The 24975-nt window shown below is 50.2% G+C and overlaps 1 protein-coding gene across 2 annotated transcripts in view; it reads right to left on the bottom strand.

Annotated features, from left to right (window-relative positions):
* Positions 1-24975, bottom strand: part of LOC144138901 (uncharacterized) — a 917654-nt gene that overhangs the window by 37945 nt on the left and 854734 nt on the right. The gene's annotated exons all lie outside the window — the stretch shown is intronic.

Genomic DNA, 24975 nt, shown 5'->3' with positions numbered 1-24975 from the left:
TACGGACTATTTAGCTTCACTGCAAGAGAAAGGCACGAGTTCAAGCACAATTGAACGACGACACTTTGATGCAAAATTGTGCGCGTTCTGCAATTTAAGTTGGGTCGTAGAGTCAGTACACGTCTATCATGAACAACAGTAACCAGAAAGACCTCACGTCCGTTGCCTAATAGCTGGTTAGGTCACCGTACACACAACTGTGTACCAAACTGTTCTGCTTATAAGTGTGACAAAACACCCGTTTAAGCATGCAAAAACACCAGAAATATCCTTCAGCAGCTAGAATGCCTTTGTATTCACGAGGTAGGTATGTTAAAAAGGTACCTGATGCACGGCAAACTTTAAACATTCCGAAACTTGTGCTTTTCGTATGCACCTTGAAAAATTATCAGTAGCATATACACATTCTCCGGCACAGTTTGTGAAGTATTTGCAACCAACATCAGTTGACCATAATTCGCATACTGTTCGTATTCTCGGACATTTAAGACGTGTTTTTTGTAAAGGGTGTAAAATTGTCCCACGGCCCAATGGACATAATTTAAGGTTCTTACGGGATGAATAAATCTGACTAAGCAAAATAAATGGTGATCGTACTGATTCTTTAGGTAGGAATACCCATCTAGATAGATTGTGTTGGAGCTGAGTGGCAGCCACATTGGAATGTTGCTTTAGATTAGGCGAGGACAGTAGATCGTAGTTAAAGAAGAAAACTGATTAAAATATCCGCCATCAATGCATGCGGTCATCCTGCCTGCCATGCCAAAGCAGAGAAAGTCGGATCTGCACCTCGACAATAACGCCGTTTACTGAAAACAGGTGTCTCGCTGGTGGAGTCAAATATTTACTTGTAACAGCACACGTTGCACAAAAAGTATATCATATAGATCCATTCAGCGTACGTTGTGTGGTAAATTAAAGCAACTTAAATCTATGACAATCCTGCTGTATATGGCACGCAATGATTATAGTTACACCCAAAGATTGAAATGTAATTACGGAAAGAAAAGAACAATACTACAATGTCAATGTGCAACACACGACATGTTGCCGGATGGCAAATCGGTAGGGGGGAAGGAAGGGTGGGTGGGGGGGGGGCTTTGCAGGCAAAGAGAAAAAATTCAGCGAATCGACAGTCATATTTGACAATAATTGACAATAATATGTCTAAGTGTGAAGATGGGGAGCGATAAATGCCTCCCGTCTAACAACATCTGTGGTCAACGCTGGCGTGTCGGCCTTCAGATAGGAAGTGACAGGGTGGGTGGGGGTTCTGATGACGTGCTGGAGCTGCATAATACTGCTGCAGGTTGTTGACCCGTGTTCTATAAGTACGCCACAGTTAATTGCTTCTTGTTTTACCTCTCAGAGGCTACACCTTCAGCTGTGCCATTGGATTTCAGTGTGATTTGGAAACACCCAAGTAGAGACTATTGTGACATGCTAAGTTTTTCCCTACTTCACTTCCTTGAAGATAGTTTACAATTGATCTCTGACAGGTGTGTACGACTGTAGGCACCCCCGAGCCTTCCTTGAAAATCCGCAATTTTGCAGGTGCTATAGTGCTAGCATTGCCACACTTTTGTTACATTTCGAGACGTCTACTTAACGTTTTCGAGAGGTCATGCAGTCCCACCTGGCAGTGACATGCGAATGCTGCTCCCAAGAAAACATGAAATCTTCGTTTCCCTCAGAAAGTTGTCCACAAGTCTCGCACCATAAAATGGATTTACTTATAATTCAATGTTTTTTGGACAAATTGACTACTCGGTTTTGCATTCTTAAGCAACTTCTTAAGAACTGCTAGTGCTTCCTTCTTCGCTGTTCTACTGCCTATTCTGTTCACTGGGTGCACCTGGGTTCAGTTCAGCTGAACATTTGAATATGAAGAATACCTTCACTCGAACTCCATTATCACCAGTCAATGTCCTAACAAATGCGAACTGTACATTTTCGGGCTTAGCAATGACACTGCTCCCGATTCGAGGATAGACAAGCTCTGATAACGACGTTAGACAGTCCGTGGCAGTACTCAAGCACTCGAGTACTGCCACGGACAGAAGCGCCAACTACGGGGGGGCAGTGGGGCTCGTGCCCCCCCCGGATGGCCTTACGGGGGGGCAGAGCCCCCTCCGGCCCGGCTGAGGATTTTTTTAACGGTTTGGCTCGGCTCTGCGCCCGTCGACATCGGACTGTTGGCCGTCCTGTCTGCCAAATATTGTTTACAATAGGGGTTAGGATCTTGAAAGACAGTTTCGTCCTCCCGATGGGCAGGGGGAAACGCAGGGCCGTGTCGCTTTTCTTTACGGTGAGTTAGACGTGCTCTGTGTGCGGATTGTTGACAACAATGTAGCGCTGCGCTTGGCTATGGTGGCCAGAAGAGTGGCCCTTCTAGCCACCATAGCTTGGTTTCAGCAGCACGCCAGCAAAGCGACATTTTGTCGGGAGCGTAGGTCGGTGCATTCACTCGTGAGTACACTCTTTTGTACTCATTTGTACTCAAACTCACGAGTGAGTAAGATGATGAGTGAGTACACACCCAGATTAAAAACGTGAGTAGGATGACGATTGAGTGCAGGGGTAAGTCCACTACTCGTGAGTACAGAACTCATGCTTGCACTCATGAGTACATGCACTCGTGAGTACAGCAGTGCGAACAAGTTCTATCACAAACTCAAGTCTGGACGCACATGTACGAGTTTCAGACATTTAGCGGTGGCGCTGTGCTGCTTAACTCTCAAGGATGGTAAAATCAGGCAACGAAAACTGCACCTCCCTCCTTTGCCTGTCCTTGTTTGGTGCTGTTAGCGTTTTTCGGCGGTCACTCGGGGTCGCGGTGAAAAGGGAAAAACGAGGGGGTTAGGTCCCGGTGGGAAGCTGGGCCACAGTTGCTCTGTTTCTACGGCACCTGTTGATTGGAGCATTATTTTTGTTTACAAATGCGCGGCCTGGGAACGCGTAGCTGCTTCGTTCCGCTTGCTTCATTCAAATTGTTTTAGGGGAAGTGGTGGGGGCTGCTCACAATGCATGCACTGCGCGCACCGAAGTCGCTCTTTTCCGGTCTTAAGCAGTTTCCATAGATGCATGTCATGCTCTGGAGTCCTTTCGTGAGCGGAACCACTCATTTAAACATTCGCAGTTAGTTTACGTGATTTGCGTCAAATTGACTGCATGGTTTGTCAACCACATGGTTTTATGAGGCTCCCGTTTTGAAACTTTTTGCTCAGGTTTGGTAGGAATATGTCCTCGTGCTCTCCATTTACGAGTGAGCATATAGCCCCACCGTGCAGGTTGTGGGTTCTTAATCCACAGTCGATGATGTTAATAATGTCCCATTGTTGTTAATAATGCCCAGTCGAACGCGTGTGACGCCTTGTTTCGCCTAGCACATTTTGTCGAACAGCGCTGGCATCTTGCTGCTGGAGGAGCGTTTTGCTTTCGACTGGCAACCCGATGCGCTGCTTCTCATTTATGCCACCGTGTAATGATGAAGCTGACGACGACGGTGAATTTCCGTGGTTGTTCTTCCCCTACTTTCATCTGCTGTTTACTGGCGGGGCGACACTCCTCGCTAGCAACTTGTGCCGAGTTTAAGCTCGCACTGTGGAAGGCCTCGTGAAAGGGCGGTTTTATATGCTGAACGACAAAGCCAGACGGGTGTTTACCTTTAGCTCGCGTCTTGGAACGTCTCGTAAAACATGTTGCTTGCCCATAACGACGCCACCGCGTTTTTTATCGATAGCTCTCAGCTTCATCAGCGCTTCTCGAACCAAGAGCTGCAGATTTCCACTGTGCAACCAACGCACCAACAGGGGAATACAGTGACGTCAGTGCAAGCTATCACGCCTCCGAAACGCCTGTCTGCAAACTTTGCTTTCGAAGTCACAAAGCACGCCAGAGCAGTTGGGCAGTGCTGTAACGGCTGCCAAGCACCGGCAGCAACTGGGTGCACTGCGGCCGTCGACTGCGAGCGATACCCGCTCCAAGCCTCCAAAACACATACACTGTTGGGACTGGGCCATCCCAGCTCCGTCACTACTGTTGCGACGTTGCCCTGCCCAGTCCGCTATCAACGTGGCGCAGACCATAGCGACGAAGTAGCCGAGCTGACGGTTATTTGAAGCACCATTTATATACAATATATACAAAGGTAGCAAGAGCGTTACATGGCTAAGACAAGCGCGATAGCTCTTCTCAACTCAAGGCCTTTGATGAGATGCCGCCGCACCACCGCTGCTTCCGGGCTGGTTTTATACCCCCAGGGTTCCGTTGCAGCCGCGTGCAGTTCCAATGCCTCTAGTCGGAGCTATCACTGGCCGCATTATGAATCTGGCGAATGGAGGCAAAGCGATTGCGTCAGCCGAGCCGCCACGACCGGGAAAGGGAAGGCGACTCTGCGGCGGTGTCTCCAGGCGCTACTTGCTGCGTGTCTGCGTGGATTAGTTCGTCCCAGGCATGATTTGGTCCAGCCGTCGCGATGGGAAAGGGAGAGCAGACTCGGCGGCGCCTTTCCCTCCAAGTCGCGGCACGTCTGACGCGGGCGGTTTGACCTAGGCGCGAATCAACCCCGCCGTCGGCACGTCGCCAGGTGCAGCGAAGTTGTGCCGGGCGCTTTGGCACAACACACACACGGATACAAAAATGAGGGGTCAAAGTCAGACCCGTTTCGGGGGCTCTTAACGGAATGAACATAGCAGCGCGTAGCGCCCCTGTCGTGTCCCTTTCTCGTGTCCCTTTCTTTTTACCCCCGAACTGCCCATTAAAAAAAAAAAATCGACTCGTTTTTTTGTGCTGATGGTTCAGTCATGCAATATTTTTGAATAAATGTGACCAGTAAAACACGTATTCAAAGAAATTTCTACTGGATGCGTGTCAAATCGCTGAAGTTCACGGTTCATAGATTTGCGGGACGTTTTATTTGGGGACACCTCGTAGTTAGCCGACACAATGTAAAAAGCCCTCACAGCTGCAGGCGCCCCTTATGATGATGATGATGATGATTAGTGGTAGCCTCTTTGTAGTGGGTTCATGACGTGTCATCTCATAGGGACCTCCCCCCCCCACCGCTTCCTCCCCCCCTCCCTTCGCCACTTCGAGGCGCACTCCAGGTCTGCCCCCCCCGGAAAAATAAGAAGTCTACGCCACTGGCCACGGACGTGTACTGGGACGTGTACTGGGACGTGCCTGGGACGTGTATGCTTGGACGTACCTTTTGTTCAGCAGTGACTGTGAGGTGCTGAAGCCGTGACGTCATATTGGACAGGGACTGCTCGAAAGCTGCAACCATGTGAGCCTGCGCAGAAGAAAAAGACGCCATTTTGAGAACGTCCGCCGCGAGCCCCGTAACGGAATACAGAACTGTGTGGACAGCGAACACAGTCAATGGCACGAACTGAGAGACCACACTTTAATGAACTCATAGGGTCGGTCTGGACAAGCTGCCTGCCTTGCTTCGTGGGACAGCAAGAATTGGCTCTGGGTATTTTAAAATAAAAATATGGAGAAAATCCCGAATGGGAATTGTCGGATAAAGGCGTCGAGCTCCGTTAAAGTCGGCTCCACCGCTACACTCAAGTGCAGTGATGGGAAGACACTTTTCAGGCGCCAATGTATGCGGTCTGACCTCGTCGTAGACTCGTCTTCACTGCCTCACACAGATGCACTGCTGGCAAGGCATATTTTTTTCAGGAACAACATATGACGATACGAAGCAGACGTTACAGACGGACAGACCGGCTTCCAGGTTGTGCATTGAAAACGACCTTCGCCCACCAGCCTCAATTGTTAAGTTTCCGCGTATGCGCGTTATCTTTAACGATGAGAGACAAAACCCACCACAGCCCCGAGCCATGGAAAAAGATAAGAACTGCCAACGACCCGAAGTACCGTGTTACCTTGCTGCAGCAAAGCAGTGGTGCGGTAAAAGCCTTTCAAAAGTAATGCCAGCGCGCCGTCCAAACGCTCCAATAAAAGTAGAAGTAATCATAGTTGAGTCCGACATACTAACATCTATCTCAATCTTATCCAAATTGGAAGGGCTTCTTGGCCTCGTTTATCTTTCGCGGCATTAATGAGAGAGAGAGTGACCCGTAATTTCTACTTAATTTCGGCCATCACCCTTTACAACGCACGACGAGTATCGCTTCCCCGTACGTGCCCAAAGCGTGACAGTTGGCAAATTCTTCTACAAACACCGCATACAAGGCGCCGAACGTGCCAGAAGAATTCGCGAAGCCAACGGCCGAGAAAGGCAGGCCGAAGCAGGAAGCCGTCAATGAAGGATCGCTACCGCGGCCTTCGCCACGACGCGCAGATCTCATCGATCTTTCGACTGCGAGACAAGGCCGGCGGCCTAGGAACTGGGGTAATAGGTGTGCGCGCGTTAACACTCCGATACGGGCCGTGTGCCACACGCGCGTTCACGCCGCTTATCACACTCGCGTTTGCGCGGTTCCAACGAATAACGAAACGGTTGTCGCCTCGGGGGTGGCGTTTCAAGCTGCGTTGTGGATATTCCAGGACAGCGTGTACTGGACTACTTTCCTTGTACAGACTATGTCAAAATTTTCAAGGCAACGCCAAAAGTGCATAGGCCGCAAAAAAAAAAAAAAAGTTCAAACTTAACTCTCAAGTGAGGCTTTAACGTTTTATGTTTTATGCTAGAGCTGGAGAAAACGCCTTTTTTTTTTTTTTTCACCGCCATGAAATACTTTCGTTAAGTTAAGCGTTGAGCTTTTATTTCATTTTTTTCTTTTCGAACCAGAAAAGTTTGACAAATACGGTACGTTTCAGTAGCCTCTTGTTGAGAGGACTATTTTAAGGGAAAATTTCAGAACCGAAATCAAAACTCATCACTGCCGGTTACCAAAAAAAAAAAAAAATCCCTTCTGACTCCATATCCCGCTTGGTGTTTGAGAATCTTCCCGCAGCTTACCTAATTTGGGAAAAGGAGTGGAGGAAATATTTCGCTCCCCAAATGTCGCCTGTTTGACATCGAGGAAATTTGCCAGATGACTCCCCTCAGCGGTGTAAACCATAAGCACGTTCATAACGGGGCACGGAGAAAATGATGAGAAGAGTAACACAAACATGCATCCTGTTATCAGGGAGAAAACTTGAGTAAAGGATATCATAGGTCAAATAAAGAAAAAGAAATAGAATTGGGCTGTCCAGGTAGTGACGCGAACCGACAACCAGTGGACAATTAGGGTAACAGAGTGATTACCAAGAGATATTGGTCTAGTAGAAGGGGAAGACCAATAATACGATGGAGGGATGAAATAAAGAACTTCGGGGGTAAACTGAGGACTCGAGCAGCGCGGGACTGGGGCGGTTGGAGGTCAACAGGAGAAGCCTCCGTCCTGTAGTGGACGTAAATATATAAATATGATGAGGATGATGATGATGATGATGATGATCACCACCTCAGTTTCTGGCATAGGTTGCTCGTAAACGGTGAGGAACAAAAAAAAAAAACAAGCAAATGTCTCTATTTGTTAGCTCTCTCTGCCTCTCTCTCTCTACTGAACACCACAGATGACAGGCGTACCGTAGTCGGGTGCCGCAGTTTTCTGGCACGATCCAAAGTCGGCTCCACATTTCTTCACCCTTTTTTTTTTTTTTTTTGCAGCTCACCTTTCGAACGCCATCACATACACGACTAACACCATATTTTTCTTTTTAGCGCGCACACGGCACTCGGCAGTTGCCGTTGGCGACGGCCGGACGTAAATAACTGCGCGCCAGCAGATAGCGGCGCCAATCACCGCGTTTACAGAAGCACGCGTGCACAGCGCAGACCAGATTACGTTAAGGATAAGACAGTACAGCAAAGGCATGCACGGAGGTTAACCAGACAAGAGTGCGACTCGCTACCCTACTGACGAGATTAGCTGCTCCAACGCGCGTTACAACCGCGAACAACTAACTAGACGTGTATAATACAGCCGTAATAAGCCGCTTACGATAAATTAATCCACATCGACACCACCCAGACAACAAGGCCACGACAGTCCATCAACATAAGGCCTCCACGCTTTTAATACTGGCAGGCGAAGACACTGAAATGAAAACAGAAGAGGCAGTCGGAGGAACATCAATATGGTCTTTTATATCGGGCAGGCGTACGTTCGCGCCAAGGATGTTTCCGCGTTAAGGTCTCCTCGCCAAGTCCACGGCGCGCACGTAGGTCACGTGGTCAGTTCTTTCCCTCCAGGGAAAGTAACAGCTCTCAATCGGCCGCTCGCATGGCGTGGAAACAGCGGCGGAACGGCCTTGGCGGTCGCGTTACACGTACATGCACGACGCGTGCGCAGTCCATTACTGGAAACGGCCGCAGAAGCGTGATGTAACTGCAAGTGCCGACAGTGGACGGACGAGCGAGTCCATTATAATCGCACCTGCCACGCCGATCGAGCGACGACGAGTGGGCGTAGCGAATTTTGTCCTTGACACGAGCCGCGAAATTAAGCGCCTCGCGCCTGACGATCGAACAGGGGGCGCATGTCACACGAGAGCGGCCAACTGCCGCTTGGCCTGAACGAATTGTACTGGAACCGCAGTTACTACACCAAGTTGTTTACAGCCTTGAAGAGACAACATCTCCGTGTTGCTTTCCGCTAGTCGTACAGCCAACGCACGGCACAGCGAAGTGCGTCCGCGCATATAGTTGCTTGCTTTTCTGTGGTTGATAACATTTTATTGACCAGCGTTTACTGTAAATCAGTTACGCTATTTCAGATATTTAAAGCATCGTTTTCAGGGCGCGTGGTCGCGTCAGCGCAGTGATATATAGGCACGATTAACTTTGTCCAGATTATATAAAAGGCTGGTTCTGACAACAACCACAGTCCCGGCACACACACGTGATAACAGCCAGTCCTGGGCAATACAAGAGTAAATCCAATTGGTGGTGTTACAACGCTAAATTTTCGTGACATTTGTACCGGTCGAGGATTTCCATGCATCCCGGCTGTGTCTATCGCGATGATGTTCAGATGTCGGGTGTCCCTGCGTCGCTTTCGGCGTACGTGCAAGCAGAATTATGATTATTCCAATTAACAGCAACAATTAGGCATCGTGAGCGTGTTAGTCAACGCGGACAGCGACGAGACGGCTGCTGGTACAAAACTGAGGTTCACATAATCATGGCCGCCAAGGCAAGGAGTTGCGTAAGCCTCGGCGGCGTCCTGCCTAGTTGCGCGTACTTGAAGGCCCGTACGTGCGCGATGAGCCAGCCCGTGGCACTCTAATTGCGTCCACGGGACGCGCGGCTTTGCGTAACCCAGGCGGAGGACATGTGTGTAGGCGCGCGAATTGGTCGGCGGAACTGGCCTTAATTGGACGAGAGTGCGTAATTGCTGCACGTACGGAGCTCCGTGTGGCGGTCAAGACGGTCGCGCCGAGCCGCCAGCAAAGGATGCATGGCCGGATGCCACGACGCACCTGTGCAATGCGGAACTTGGACGCCGCTTTCGCCTCACCCTGTGCCCAGGCTAAAACGAGCGCACCCTTTTCGTGGTGGTGACGGGTACAAAAACCGCGTGTGCATGTGCGTGCATGGCGGGTGCGCGTGCGCGTGCGTACTACAAGCGGAGTTGTCCCTGGCTGCGATGCACAACAAATCCCGGGCCATATCCAGTAACGTGAAACCTGGGGAGGGGCGAAGCATGCAGTGTATGAGCGTATTCTTGGCACCTCGGCGTTTTTGCCCACGGAGATGAAACCGTTGTGGGGTAGAGGTGTACAGCTTTGCTGAAAAAGTATGTTGTCTTTGAAGTACGAAGCGCTCTAGCGCGAGACGTTGGAAAACGAGTGCCCCGGTATCATGAGTATACATGATACCACGACGGCATGAGACGACGACGACATGAGACGCCGACAGCTTGAGCCCCTAAAATGAGCACTTCTAAAAATTGCAGCAACTCCCCATTGGGAATTGCCAGCTTTAGACAGAGTCCCAGTAAAATCGGCTCCGCCTCTATACCTAAATGCTTTACTGAGGACACTCTTTTTTTCGGGTGAAATATAATAGTCTTATGCGAAAGTATGGGCAGCTCAGGGCCTTTAATAAATGCCTCCATAAGACTCCGTATATTGCTATAGAAAGGTAAATACCGAGGTACTTGTAAGTCCGTTTCACTACTATACATTGATGCATTCGTTTGAAGGCGCGTTTTTAGGGGCAGTATCAGCGGTTCCACACAGAAATGCCCCAGCGTTTCAAACTGATTACTGGTCGGCGTGGTATGTCTTGAGAAAGACGTACTAGAGAAAGGCCGCCGTCCTGCTGAGATGTCGACCCAGAAAGGCCAGCTTGCATGGTAAAACTTCAACGCTACCTCGCCGTGCCCCGCGGCCAGTCACGTGCGCATACTTTGTTGCCCGCTCATCACTAGTCGCAAAGGTAGCCCGTAACTACTCCCGCGAGCGTTGCGCTAGTAATTGACGCTGTTTTCCGACGAAGCACGCTAAGACATGTAGCCAGATTCCTTTCATTCTTCCGCGAAATCCTTCAATGAGAGGCTGGCGGTTGCGCATCCGGCGCATATCCTGAGTACGCATGCCACGAATCGAAAGAACCACCGCAAGAAAGGCAGGTTTCAATACGACCTTCGAAAAGCAACCTTGTCATGGGGCCAAGCGGAAGGGAAAAGCGCCCGCCAACTTACTTCAAAAATAAAAAGGAGAGAGAGAGAGAGAGAGAGAGAGAGAGAGAGAGAGAGAGAGAGAGAGAGAGAGAGAGAGAGAGAGAGAGAGAGAGAGAGAGAGAGAGAGAGAGAGAGGAGAGAGAGAGAGAGAGAGAGAGAGAGAGAGAGAGAGAGAGAGAGAGAGAGAGAGAGAGAGAGAGAGAGAGAGAGAGAGAAGCAGCACGTGCGTATAGGACGTCATTTTATTTTTCAACCGGAATAGGCCACAGTTCCGGTGTACTTAAGGCAGCCTGTTAAAAAAGGTGAGAAAGCGAAAGATGGGAAGACAAAAATACTACAGGAAGCAGCATCACGACGGCGCGTATATATGTAAGAAACCAAGCATGCTAAACATGAAGCACAGAGCTCCACAAAAAAATCTCAAAATGCAGCCACTGATGCAGCTGACCTCGCAATATGTTAAACGTACAAATGTACCCACTTTTTTTTTCGCATTGGAAATTAAAATATGGGGAGACCGATTTTGCTACATGATTCCGTTACGCTATAGGCTCGCAAGAGAGCTCGTACTTCCGAAACGCGGGAACCTTTGAAGCGCTCACCTGCAACACAAACGTTTTGTATTCGTATGTTGGAGCCTTGCCGTACGGTACTACAGCAAGAAATGCGGTCAGAAAAAAGTACTTTTCACCTCGGACGTTCATCATAAGCAACGTAAAGGGCTTTTCCTGATGTCTTTTTAGCAACAAAGCGCACCCCGCTTCAGTTTGTGGCTTCGAGACCGTTTTCTGGGGCGCGCGCGCGTGCACGCGCACGCACACACACACACGCACACAAAGCAAATGTTGTTACTGCAGGCTTAATTAGCCATCCCAAAAAAGCGCGGATTGGTTCAGTGCAATTCACGGCAAGATGTCGCGCAATAATGATACACTGGACTGATCAACTCGACCATTGAGGGAAAAATAAGATTACACGGAGACGTAATACATAGTTTTATGCCCTAACAGGATATTTAAACAAAACGAATATAAGTGAAGTGGAATGACTTATATTATATTATATTATATTATATTATATTATATTATATTATATTATATTATATATTATATTATATTATATTATATTATATTATATTATATTAATCACATTAAACTACACCTCGCAACGCCATATCGAACGATCCTTACTGTCAACAAAGGCTATTTCCTGTAGCCATAGGAATCGCTCGCCGACACACCGAGCACGCATTCCCGCAGGGCTGTCACGCACTTGGACTCCAAAATAGCGGCGCAGCAGCTTACAGTTGCCCCGTATAGATAGTATCGACTACGCGCTCACTCGCGAGCGGCCCCAAACGCCTTAGCCGCTCCGCCACCACGACGGGAATCGGGCGAACAGCGAGAAGTGGCCCAGGAACCATCTACCGAGGTGCGACCATTATATCAAGGGGCGATGAAAGCTCGCGGCAGTATATAATACACCGCGATACTACACACACATATAAACGCGCTGTCGCTCAGGTCGACCTTGGAGACGACAGATAGGGCAGGCGTGCCAGCGAGCTGTTAAAGAGACACGAAATCCCGCTTTCACGCCTCAGCCGCGGGCTGCGACGAAACGCGACCGAAATCGCGATCGCACGCGCCGTTCGACCCCCTCCGGCGGTATCCGGAGCACGACGGTCCGGACAGCAACACCTCCAAGGTAACGAGGCCAACGCACCACAGCTTAACCAATACCAACGACAGCCACGATTTTTGTTTCGTTTGTTGAGTTCACCGCAGTTGGTTAAGCAGGATTACGATAGAAAAAACGTGTGGAGAAAAAAAACTATGGCATATTCGGGCCTTCATTTCTGTCGGGGGTGTTTTTGGCAAAGCAGTCACCTTGGAACGAAACTGAGCTGCGCCGTACGAAAAATCGGCGCCACTATCGTGCATTCGATGTAGAGATGTATGCGTGTCTATACCAGTGCGACGTGACGTAATTGTAGGGCCGCGGGGCTGTGCGGGACGGGAAACGGGTTGTTTTTTTGTGCGTACGTGCGTGCGTATCCAGCAAGCGACTGTCCTCTATATGCCATCTCGCACTATGAACACGTGGCTGGATTGTGTGGCGCAACCGACAACGTCGCCCGTGGAGTTGGTTGGCAGCGCGGAACGGGTGGCAGTACGCGTATACTGCAGGCGGAGGCCGACACAAAAACTTGTTCAGCGCGAAGGTATGCGCTCTACAGTCATCGGCGACGCCTTTAACGAAGGATCCGTCGCGAACCCGTTTATCAACAGTGTGCTTCAGATCCGGTCTCCCGCTCTTTCCCTCGTTTTTACCTCATTGCGCACGAAGCAAGGAGCATAACGCCTGACGGAGGTGAAAAGCGAAAACACCTGTGTGTAAAAATTCTGGCGCGCGTTAAAGGTCTACACGTAGTCGAAAACTATCCGGAACCTTCATCTGCAGCGTGCCGCGCAACCAAGTTGTAGTGGCGGGTCATAAAGCCCCAAAATTTTGAAAAAATTGAAGATGACGCCATCATGTTCGTTTTTGTCGATAGCTTCCCATCTCCTCGACTCGTTTCAACGATTTCTATGCGGGTAAATGTATAGGCAAATAAGTTTGCCTAGTGAGAAACGTCCTCAGTCGGTGTTTTCGTAGATCGGCCTTTTCGTATACGCTCAATTTCCGGATTTATTGTCGTAGCGGGGTAGTACATCATCATCGTTCATGACATACGAAAACGCTCGCTCAGCGTAACGAACTCGGTACCGTCTTTGTCTAAGAGCCAGATAGCGGAATAAGAGCAGCAGATATAACGTCGCATTCTTAAGAAATGGTACAGTGGCATGGACGACTATGTAATAGTCAATTCTGCTGGCCGATCTGAAACCGTACTGGAAGACACCAGAGATCCACAACATCCAACAAAGAGGAAACAAGCCCTCTGAAGCAGTTGGTTCCGACGAAGTGTGAGTTTTCTCAGCGGAGCAGGGCGGAGCGAATTGATCCGTAATGACTAAGAAAACGCGGATAAGCCACCCAGTGATTAAAAAAATCCCAGGCCATCTCCACTAACGTGAAACCCGAGGAAGGGCGAAGCATGCAGTGTATCAGTGTATTCAAAGATTGCAAGTCTCTTACTTGCCACACGGCGCGCGCTGACTGTGCGCCGGAGAAGCGGCGGTGGGAGGAGCAATCGCGCGCTTGCTGAGGCAGTGGCGCCCTCTCTTGCGTTGAATGGGATTTAAGCAATTAAATAAGAGACAGACTGGACGTCAGTTGTCTTTGTGTCACATGCGGCAGCATGCTAAGAAGTATGCTAAGAAATAACGCGGGGCGTTGGAAAACGAGTGACCCAGTGTTCTAGTACCGTGACCACATGAGACGCACAGGAGACGCCGACAACCCGAGCCTCTGAGGTGCTTCGCCCCAAAAATTTCCTCCAGACGACCAGTGGAATCAGCCGTAGGAATTAACGACGGTGACGGTTAAAGGAACGAAGAAAAAAAATAATAAACCGGTGTCTCCGTCGAAATCGGGTCACGGAACAGACCCTCTTTACAAACGCCGGAGAGCTTAAAGGCGGACGGTGGACAGATAAAACACAAACGCAGCGAACAAACAAAAGCGAGCCACCCACGACGGAGACCAAGAGTGGCGTATTTGTATGCGTCCATCGGAGGGTATGGTTCCGCGCCACCCGATAAGGAGGCTTCGGCGACCACCATGGTTGATCCGACCACAAGGCACGGAGGAAACGATTCGCGTCCGTCGTGTGCCTGGGCTGTGTTCGCGGCTTCGGCCGGGCCTGCTCAGCATCAAAAAGCCCTATCGAAGGAACAGCTTCGAATACCTTCTGGCCAGGTCTCATCGGGCGAACCGGGCAACAGCCGACTCGCGATGTCTTGCATCACGTTCACCTCTAATAAAAATTTTACCTCAACGAAAATTCTCTCTTTGACAATTACAGCGTTCACGGCCACGGAGTGACATACATTACAGACTCCGCGTCACCGAACCAAGACGGAGTAGAGTCCTGTTCAGAGGGCGTCGTGCGTTCCGCCGGATGACTCAAGTGTCTGGGGGGTCGTCTCTCGCGCTCGATATACTAAACAGAGCTCGCGACACTCCCTCCTTAATTCATCCAGAGTGCAATGCGAAAGCCGAAGCCTGTGCCGAAGGGGAACGTCAAGGACAAGCTAGCTGCACCGTCTTCCGTCTAAGTGGTAGTTCTGTGCAGCACCTACAGTACTACCTGCCCCGGAGTCGGGCGTCGCCTCCCTTTGCTCGAACCCGGATGCGGACAACATCGAATTACTATTTCCATTTTCTTTCGTTTATGAAGTAACTCGGAACAATACTAGAATTTTAGCCCATGTGAACACACCCGCCTTTTAATCTGCGACGAATCAATGGTTATTGTGACGCTCACTAACGCCGACGCCATGTCGCGCAATCTGCTACGACAGCAGCACGTAGAAAGAAGAAGAAGAAACGTACACCCACAACCTAAATAACTGATCAAAGCCGACGCTGCCAGGTCTAGCGAGTTCAGAGCAGCCGCAGAATAATTTCCTTCGTGGCCTCCGGTTTTTGCACTGAAATGGGATGCCGTTTTCACTTCCTTTCACGTCTTTAATTGAATGAATAAAGGTTGCATCTACAGAATTTGAACACTGTTAAAGTTTGGTGCTGCGGTTATTCTCAAATATTTCAGTTCTGTTATGCTGTATAACGCCTTGCGGCGCGCGTCTAAGATAACAGCTGCTCGCAATTTATTTTCTGCTCCCACGTACTGCACGGTACTAGCGGTAGGCGGGAAATGGGGGCTGGTGCTCGCACCAGACGACTACGTATTGTGCGGCCTTGGTGTCGGGAAACCAGAACGAAGAATAAGAATGAAAAGAAGAGGGACCGCAGAAGAGAATGCACGCCGCGTATAGATGGAAGGGGAACGACACGCGAGTACGCAAAAGAATTGGAAGGGGGTAGAAAGTGAAGACACGCGCACACAGACGACGAGACACGTAATGGTACGCTCGTAGCAGACGACCGCGCAGACGACGCAGAAACCGGCGCTAAAATTGGCGCAGTCGACAGGACGACCGAACTGCGCACGGGCAACGCAGCTCAGAACATCACCCGATCAATGTCAGTGTGGGACAGCATTTTCACGCTGCAAAATACATATTCTTAGCATACGCACATTTTAAAAACGGAACAAATTAAGCAATGAACAAGAGGTTGTCGTGGGAGTATGAATAACCGAATAAAATGTAAACAATAAACATTATACTCTGTTAAATCGGACTAGTAGTCCCGAAAACTAGATATAGACTCCTGTTACTGTCCGCTCGCCTTTCTACTTGAAGAGTAAAGAAAAGGAAAATGAAAAAAATTCCCCCGCATTTCCCCGAGGGGGAGAATGTGAAGAGAGAGAGAGAGAGAGAAACAACTTTATTTATGCTCAGGGGTCAGGTGAGGGAAAGTGCGAATGCACGGTTGTCGGCCCGCTTGCGGCGCTTGCGCTCGGCCCCCGCAGCCCACCGCCTCGCCGCCTTCTCTTCCATCTCTTCCATCGGGTTTGTAGTATCACGTGTACACCACGCAGTTATCAAGCCGCTATAACGCCGCTGAGTCGCCAACGCACGCCGCTGACGACGTAGTTTGAATGCGTTAAAGATATAAGGCGCGTTACTAACACTGATATCAGCGTCGCGTCCACGTCATAGGTCTCCACTCGCTATGGAGGGCGAGAGTCGACGTGGTTGAATGTGCCGAAAACCCGCGGCCTGCGTGGAGGCACTTTGTACAGAAGGCGCAGTGGGCAGTGGCCGCCCTCGACGGGCCCGATTCAGACACTGAACTTTGCGACTCACTGGCGCGGGGCTCACGAGCCCTCATGGAGTTTAAGGTAGAACAGCAAAGGAGATGGGACTTGATCTGAGGGTCGGAAGCGGGACAGCACCATGGGCCACTTCTGCCCACTAACGACTTCTACGCCCAACCCCTCGTCCCTCTTACATTACCGTATACTGTAAACAAATGACACCATCGCCCATTTGTAAGTGTTTCTAATAGGAACCACGCCAGCACTGCGTGGCTTTGCTGGCACTGTCTACGAATAGTTTCCACTTCCCTGGCGAAACACGCTGAATCTTGTCTTGGCTTGTTCAGTTCCCGAACGCGATTATTTGTCTGTGTGAGCAAAGGATGTTACACTGTTCTCTGAAACCTCTGTAACCACTTCATCTGGCCCTGTATGTATATTTGTAAATAAAGTTACTGTTACAAAAAAAAAAAAATCGCGTCCGTGGCTTAGTCGGTAGAGCGTCGCGCTGCGGCCGCAAAGTCCTCGGATCGAAACCTGGCGCCGGATGCTGTTTTTTTTATATATATATAGAGAGGAGGACTGCGGACGCCGCCGCCGCCGCCGCCGCCGCCGGCGGTGGAAGGTTTGGGGTCGCTTATAAAGTGCATTCGCACTTAAAATGGGAGCGTATAAGAGGCGAGGATGCAAGCGGAACGCTCAGCTCACGAGTTTCGCTTTCCGCAGAGTATATATACAGCAGACAACGACCGGAAGCCGGAACAAGGGCCTGGTGATCGAAACGGAGACTCTGTGCGCTACTGCTGTCTTCGAACTCGGACCAGCCGACAGGCAACCAGTTTGGAGAACACAAGGATCATCACAAGGATCATGATGGAGACAGTGTATACTGGCAGGGCAGTGAAAGACGGGACGCCCAGATAGCGGGCGAAAAAAAAAAAAAGAAACAGCAGCGGGGCTAAATCGCGGCATTGTGTATCTTCGCTGCACTGACACCAAACCACGGGATGACAGACAAGTAATTGAAGAAGAGCAAAAGCACGAGACCACGGTTGCATAAACAAGTAGATTGAAATAAAAGCGAAGATAGGGGAAAGGGGGATATGACTTTCAGATGGCAGACGGAAAAGCTAAGCGGAGCAGACGCGCTGGAAAATATAAAGGGAAAACCGGATCACGAGAAGAAAAGCAAAAACCAATGCTTCAAAAGCAGTTACAAAGAGAGAGAGAGAGAGAGAGAGAGAGAGAGAGAGAGAGAGAGAGAGCAGCGGTACGATGCCGGCTTGTGAAACAAAAGTACGAAAGACAAAGCATGGCGTCGCGAGATCGCGGGAGATTTGTTGTGGGGGTCTCCTATCAGATAACGTCTCCGGTCTGAAGTGTGATGGATTTTCGGAGTCCGCGTCCTCCGTGACAGCCCTTGAACAAACGCGAGCCCGATGACGAGGGGGAGCGTTATCTGGCAAAGCGCCGTCTCGGGTTCGTAGCACAGGGCGCTTTCGTGACATCGTCTCTCCCTCTTTTTCATAACGATCCCCCTCGAGATAGAAACAAAAGTAATATGAATTCCCTCCTCCCCCCCGTCACGCGCGCCGAGATAAAATCGCTCAGTGGCGAATGACACGAGGGGAAAACGGGGTGTATAATGTGGAGCTTATAGCAAATGGCAATTTAACGATGTATACCAGCTTGTTGCTATCGTGTATTCTTGTCTCGGCAGTTTTTCCACTCCGCATTTGAAGGATCAGGGGAGGGTACTTTCCAGGAAATATTGCACTCGCATGTCGTAAATGGAAAGAAGTTTGATTTCCACCACAGCAGGCCGGGTAAAACAACGCGATATAGATTGTTCCGTGCCTGGACCCGCTGCGTTGTTTGGCGCGCTTTTTTTTGGCGCGAATGGGCTAGCTCGTGGTCGCGCGCCCAAAGCGCGCCTGCTGGCAGGTCCGCGGGACTTCTCAACGGCAACCACAGTGTGCGCTTGGAGGCGCTTGGTCCGCATCCTCCCAGAGAGCCAACCGAGTGATGCGAACGTGACGTCACTCAGCGCATCGCGCGTCGTGCCCATCCCACGACGTCGCGCGGAGCGTTCTTCACGTCCAGGCCGTGAACGATGTGGTGCCGGAACGAGTTCGGTAGCATAGCTCTGCCGTGAACCGCGTCGTACACGACACGCGGCCCCGGCTGCAGATCGACGACCCCGCCTTTTGTTTATGCGGGGGCGGCGGTGCACTGGGCTCGTGAGACAGCGCGGTTCCCACGAAGACCCGGCAGCTGGAAGACGCATCCCCGCGATGACAGGTCGCACATGCACACGTGCACATATCGGGCGATCGTAAACTTAGAAGCGTGGACTGGTGGCGCCCGGTGGCGGCGTGTGACCAGGGCGACGTCGGTTAGTGGAGGACCGAGAAGGGGAGAAACGAGTGCATCCGGGTCACGCAATCCGTTCGATGACGGAGAGTACTATGTAAAACGCTTCCCACTCCGCGCAGTGTGCGCTCGATATGAACGGAGCGGCTCGTGAAAACGACCTCGCTCTAGCAGGACTGTTGGCAGCTCAATTCTGGAGTGAAAGTGGCAGCGTAAACCTGCCACCGTCACTATACGACTCGGTTGAGTCTATGAAGAGATGCCGCGGTCTCGATTTTGCGTGTGACCTCCCAAGGAACCCACCCCAGCTACACAAAAACACCCAAATTAGAGGAAATGACGACGCTTGTGTGGGTATAAAAAGCGGCGGTGATGGTTATGATGATATTGATGCTGGCAGTGGTACAGCGAAGTGAGGAGCTCTAGGCCAACAAGCCCCGAAGCATCTCGCGCATAACTGACGAACACCCCAGAGGAATGGGAACATGCAGCCACCAGAAATGTACATCGGCGCGCCCTTCGAGCGGTTTTGCTCCGTTAGGAACTCGGGCAGCCGTGACTAAATACGACCTGAGCCGTATATAACGCATCCCATCTCTCCGCCGTGGAACCGCAAGCCGCCAGTCCCGCCGAAACGCCGTTCGTTTCGGCGTGAAATTCACGGTTCGAGTCGTCTACGGCTGTCGCCGGGCTTCAAAGGGGCAGACGCGTGCACTGATGCCTGGCGCTTGCGCGAGACCAGTGTTTACATGCGGGGTGTAGAGTACGGACGACCCAATGACACACGGTTGTCCGTCTCCTTTCAAGCAAATCGCCACGGCGTGCGGGAAAGAAAAAGGATAAATTGGATGCGTGCAGGTACATCTGCATTGAAGGCGGTCCCGCATGCGGCCGTCGCGACTCGGTCTCGCGCTATTTGGCGCGCCGCTACGGAAACATCGGGACCGAAAACATAACGTGCGTGCGTGGCGTGCTTGTCAATCAAACATAAATCCCTGGCTTGCCAGGGCACGGATTCCTTACTGCGAGTGAGGAATCCATGACAGACCGATTACTATATAGTCCACGCCGACGTATATATGTCCCGCCGCGAGATTTGTTTTTAATGAGGGAGTATTGAGCGAAACAGCGGGCGTCCGAGACAGCCAAACAGCTCATAAAACTAATCATTCGTGTATTCATTCACTCATTTATACCATTGGCATAGCACACGCCTGCACAGGCGCTTGACCAGGGGCATTGACTAACGCTTGCGAAAGCATTACACGGAATATTAAACAAGAAAGCAGCGTCCGGAGTCCGTAAAAACGGCTCCTAAACCCCCCAGTTCGTATAGTATTTCTACAGTAATAAGCGATTTATATAATGCAAAATAATATAATAAGCGCTGTACTATATAATAATAATAATAATAAACGATCTATACAGCATAAAAACACGGCGGAAAATGGCGAAAAAGTACTCCGTCACTCATAATATATATATTGCTGAAGAATTGTATGCATTTGCGCTGTCTGCAAATTACCATGTTTATTGCTTTTTGGTGTTGCGTTTCAGAGCATAAGTATGCTATTTCCAAACGACAAACAATTGCCTTGTTAAAAATAAAAGAAAATCGGAGTGCTCTTACCCTATTTGTTTCGTATGTTCACAACCTATACGGCCTGCAAGGTCAATAAGCATTCAGTGCTTATAGACAGAAGAAAAAAAAGTCCCGTGTACAGCAAAAGTGAATAAAGCCGTATCTGTATATGAATCTGACTCCGACGTTCTGCGCAAGCCGCTGCTCGTGCCATTACGTACGGTACGAACGTATGTGCGAACGACAGCACGCGAGAGATCATCGAAGCAGCGGACGATGCGCGACCCGGTAGCGATTGTGTCAGTTGAAAGCAGGCGCTGGGACTGTATCATAGACCACGGCTATGAGGAGCGCCATAATGCAGGGCTCCGGATTTATTTCGAGAATCCGGGTATATTTAACGTGCGCCCCAATATCGGCACAAGGGAGTTTTCGCGTTTCGCCTTCATCTGAAAAGCAGCCACCGCGGACGGAAATCGAACCCGCGTCCTTGGGCTCAGCAGCACAACGCCTTCGCCAGTGAGCCACCGGGGCGGGTTTTCTTTGTACCGAGGTGTTAGCGGCAATTTTACGGGGAGTAACCAAGTGAAGCGGTTTTCTTTTAATTCGAAGATTTTTAGAACAGTTTGGGTTGCGTAACCCAAAGAATGTCGACTATGGCAAAGTTCCATCCAGCCAGAGCACACTCATGCGTTGTAACCTCTGGATTTCGCAAATATGGGAACAGGGCACCGCCGGTTTTTTTTTTTTTTTTTTTTGTTTTTGCTGTTGTTGTTGTTTTTGTTTTTGTTTTCTTCCTTGTGAGTAAGTCGACCTTCGCGCCTAAAATGCAAAGCCGCGTGGGCGCGAATAACGAACGCTGCGATCTCCACCTCGGCGCTTAAACCGAAATGGGAACACGTCAAACTGGACGAGCCGCTGACCGAACGCCAAGAAAGACGAAAGGGGAAGAAAAAAGAAAGGAGAAAAGCTCGCTCGACCGCAGCTGGCCGGAGGCTCTGAAGGTGAGTAAATTCGAAGACCTCCTCACCGCCCCAGTCAAACCTTGCCCGGGTGGTTGTGCGTGAAACAGGCGCTGGCTTAGTTCTTGCACGCCTGTCAACCTCCGAGCATCCGCGTTTCAAAAAAGCCGCCTCCGTTTTTATCTCCCTTCAGAAAAGATTGCCTATAGGGGGCGCTGCGGCAGTGCGTTATACTTTTATACCGTACACCTCTATCCCTGCATACTTTGTATGTTCTACAAAAGCATAAGAATGCTACGGACTATAGCTTTTTATGCCTTTTTATTCTTTTTCGCCCGTTCTGTCACATACTGACACACTGTCTTCGTTCACGTTCGCGCTTTTCTTGTTATTTGAATGACCCACGCGGAGGCATTTCACGCCTATTTCCATCTCAGCGATCGCGTGCCCCATTTGAAGGGAACAACTCACGTTGCCTATCTTAGTACTTTTCTTTACGGAGGCGGGTTCTTAAAAATGTGCTGCGTATACGTCGGTCCCCGTTCCGCCGCGTTTGACAAGCACCTGTACCTATAAAACAGAAATACCTCAGTCCGGAGCCTGGACTTGAATGCGAAGGGTCGAACTCGCGGCTCTGTGACCGACATCGCCCTAGGCGCCCTTTATTGTTCGGCCGACCGACAGTGCTTCTCCAAGGCAACGAAACATGAAGTGCAACAGGAATCGTTTTTCCTGGTTATCACATTTACCGTCGGGTCTGCGCACGTCATCAATCAACCTCGAGTGTCACATTTTCCAATGTGGCTATGTATGCGTGCGTGCGCGCGCGCGCGATGAATACTTCCCTTAATTAGGTTTGGAAAATCACTAACGAAAACCGGACGCAAGCGTAAAGATGATCGTTTAACCAACGTTTCAACCGAGGTCCGGTCTCTCCGGCAGAAACGTTAAACTATCATCTTCACACGTGCGTCCACAAGCCTTCCAGGTATATTTGAATGTATATATATATATATATATATATATATATATATTGCATTAGTCTCTAAAAGAGGACAAGGAGTGGCCGCGTCATGCAAGGGGGCGGGTCCGACGTTTTTCGGCAGGTCAGGGTCACGGCGCCCGCATCGGACGCCGCGAGCGCGTGGCGATGAACTGCGCCTGAAAAGCGCGAACTGGTTTCTCCGCGCTACACTCCCGCTTGACCTGCCTCCCAGGCACAGCAGCCGTCTCCATAAAAGGGGGATCCCCCTCACAAGCCCGGGCCAAGCCCCTCCAACGTACGCGGACTCGTTTCTCCCGAGTCCAATAGCTGTCCCTCACGAAAACCCCCGGGTTCCTGGTTTCGAGTGTGCTGCGCTTTTTCGGAGCTTGGCCCGTGCGGATCGGGCCCTGCATGCTGACACCGAAACGTCGCTCCACCCTCGGCAACTAAGCCGCGCTCTATCATCATCTCACCTTTCCTATTTCCTCTTCGCCCACCTCATTTGCACGCGCGTGGCGCTGGCGGTAGGTGGTCTAATGATATATAGGGGCCACGCGGAGAGCACTGCTGGCTGGAGCCGAAACGTCGTCGGCTCGTATAATTCATCGATTTGCTTTTTATTCCATCTGACCTAGTGCAGCAGTTACAAAGTATGCCTATCCCAGGCGGCACAGAAAGTGTGCCCCAAGACCGGCCCGTCTATGGACGCTTTCTGGCATGTCCGGCCAGCATCCAGGTTCTGGCAGCCACTGATCATGCGTTGAACGGCCAACATTCGGCAACCAGCGCTTCGGCATTTTTCCGTCCACCCGTGTCCGGACGCACAACGGCAGCTAACCGGCTGCCAGATATTCAGTTCTCTTACGGCTGCCGATGTTGAGAAAGAACGGCCGAAGTACGGCCTTAGGGCATCCGTTTTTTCTTCGGGAAGCGGTAATCGGCCGAAGCACGGCAAGCGACCGGCCACAGAATATGCGTATTCTTGCGGCAGTTGGTGTTCGAAAGGAGACCGGCCGGAGCGCGGCTGCCGTGCATTCGTTGTTTCAACGGTGAACCGCGCGTCCGGCGGACGTTTTGCATTCGGTTAGCTGTCCTCGGCCGAATTACGGCAAGCGAATGGGCACAGAATATTTGGCAACCGGTGTTCAAGAGGAGACCGGCCTAAGTAAGGTATCTGGTTATACGTCCTTTTTTCGGCAAACGGCATACAGCCGAACAACGGCTCGCGCCTGGGCGCCGAGAATTCATGCACAGACGTGTTTGGAAGGAGACCGACCGGTTTTTTCCTGGGGGGACAAAAAGCCGTTAGGGAGCCGAACGACGGGGACGCGTTTTTCATCCGCTCCGTGTTTCTACGTTTTAAATGAACGAACATCGTTTGTCAAACAGTAATGAGTGTTCTCGGTGAACGGGCAAGGTGCAAGGACTCACTGGACATGAGCAGGGAACCTTTTAGGCCATCGAAATGTCATTTATTGCCACAAGAAGACTGTGCCACACCGACGGGTGAGCTAAGCCTCGCCAGTCATCGCCGCTACCACGCCTCTGCCGCCGGCTTCGTCGACGCATCAGCTCGAGGCTATTCGCCCGCTCAAGAAATGGAGAGCATTGGAGACATCAATCCGCCAGAGATGTCCGATCCGAGATGGAGATGGTTCACCGAAATAACTGGCCTTCAAGGGCGTCGAGCTAGCGGCAACCACGCAGGAGCTAAACCGCCACCATGCCAAGGACTCCCCACCAAAGAAAGGCAAGTGCGAGCAAAAGCGCAAGTTATTCTGCTTACAATTAAACTGCGACAAGCACTATGTTGCACTATGTTGTTGGTGATAAACGTAGAAGAGACTCGCTCGTGCATTGGTAGGATCAACTTCATGCCCTGTACTATGTTACTTCATGGGATTTTACGACTGCCTATTTAGAAAAAAAAAATTATTTTAAATTTGCGATAACAACAGAGCCTTGTCACTGACAAAGCCTAGCTGTTAATTTAGTTCCGATGTTTGAAGGTGAGCTTAGCTACTCTTGGGATACGACTCATTTGCGTAAACATAATCGCCAGCATCCTAGCAAACACGGATTTTGTCAGGATTTTCTTGCTCAACGCAGATTGTTGAGTTCACGCACGATTTGGCTCTTGCAATAGATAAGCTTAAAGTGGTTGACTGTATATTCTTGGACTGCAGAAAAGCAAATGATGGTGTTGCATATCACCGTCTGCGTAGTAAATTTTATCCTATGAACTGAATGAATCGTTTTTTGCATTGTTATTACTATTGGCCCTATAGCTTTGTTCAAAAGTACTGTGTAGTTAACCGGACTATAGCGAATGAACGTGATTCCGTATACCTGCAGCTTTATTCGCATTTAATAACATCCTGGTGTGCTGATTCAGAAACATTTTTGGATGTTAAACAGTGTGTTAACGGCACCTTTACAAGAAAACCTTCATTCCAATTGGATACGTATACCGTAAATTATGCTGCTGTGACAACGGCCGAGGAATATAAATACCTAGGAGTTTATTTAGGAAGTGGTTAGAGGTTAAATAGGCAGGTTCACACCATAAAAGTTACGGCTGCATATGGTTTTGG

Source organism: Haemaphysalis longicornis, unplaced genomic scaffold, assembly GCF_048455015.1.
Source record: "Haemaphysalis longicornis isolate Haplotype H1 unplaced genomic scaffold, Haemaphysalis longicornis Haplotype H1 scaffold_5, whole genome shotgun sequence".
Classification (NCBI taxonomy): Eukaryota; Metazoa; Arthropoda; class Arachnida; order Ixodida; family Ixodidae; genus Haemaphysalis; species Haemaphysalis longicornis.
The sequence above is the reverse complement of the archived record's forward strand: the minus strand, read 5'-3'. Positions and strand labels throughout refer to the sequence as shown.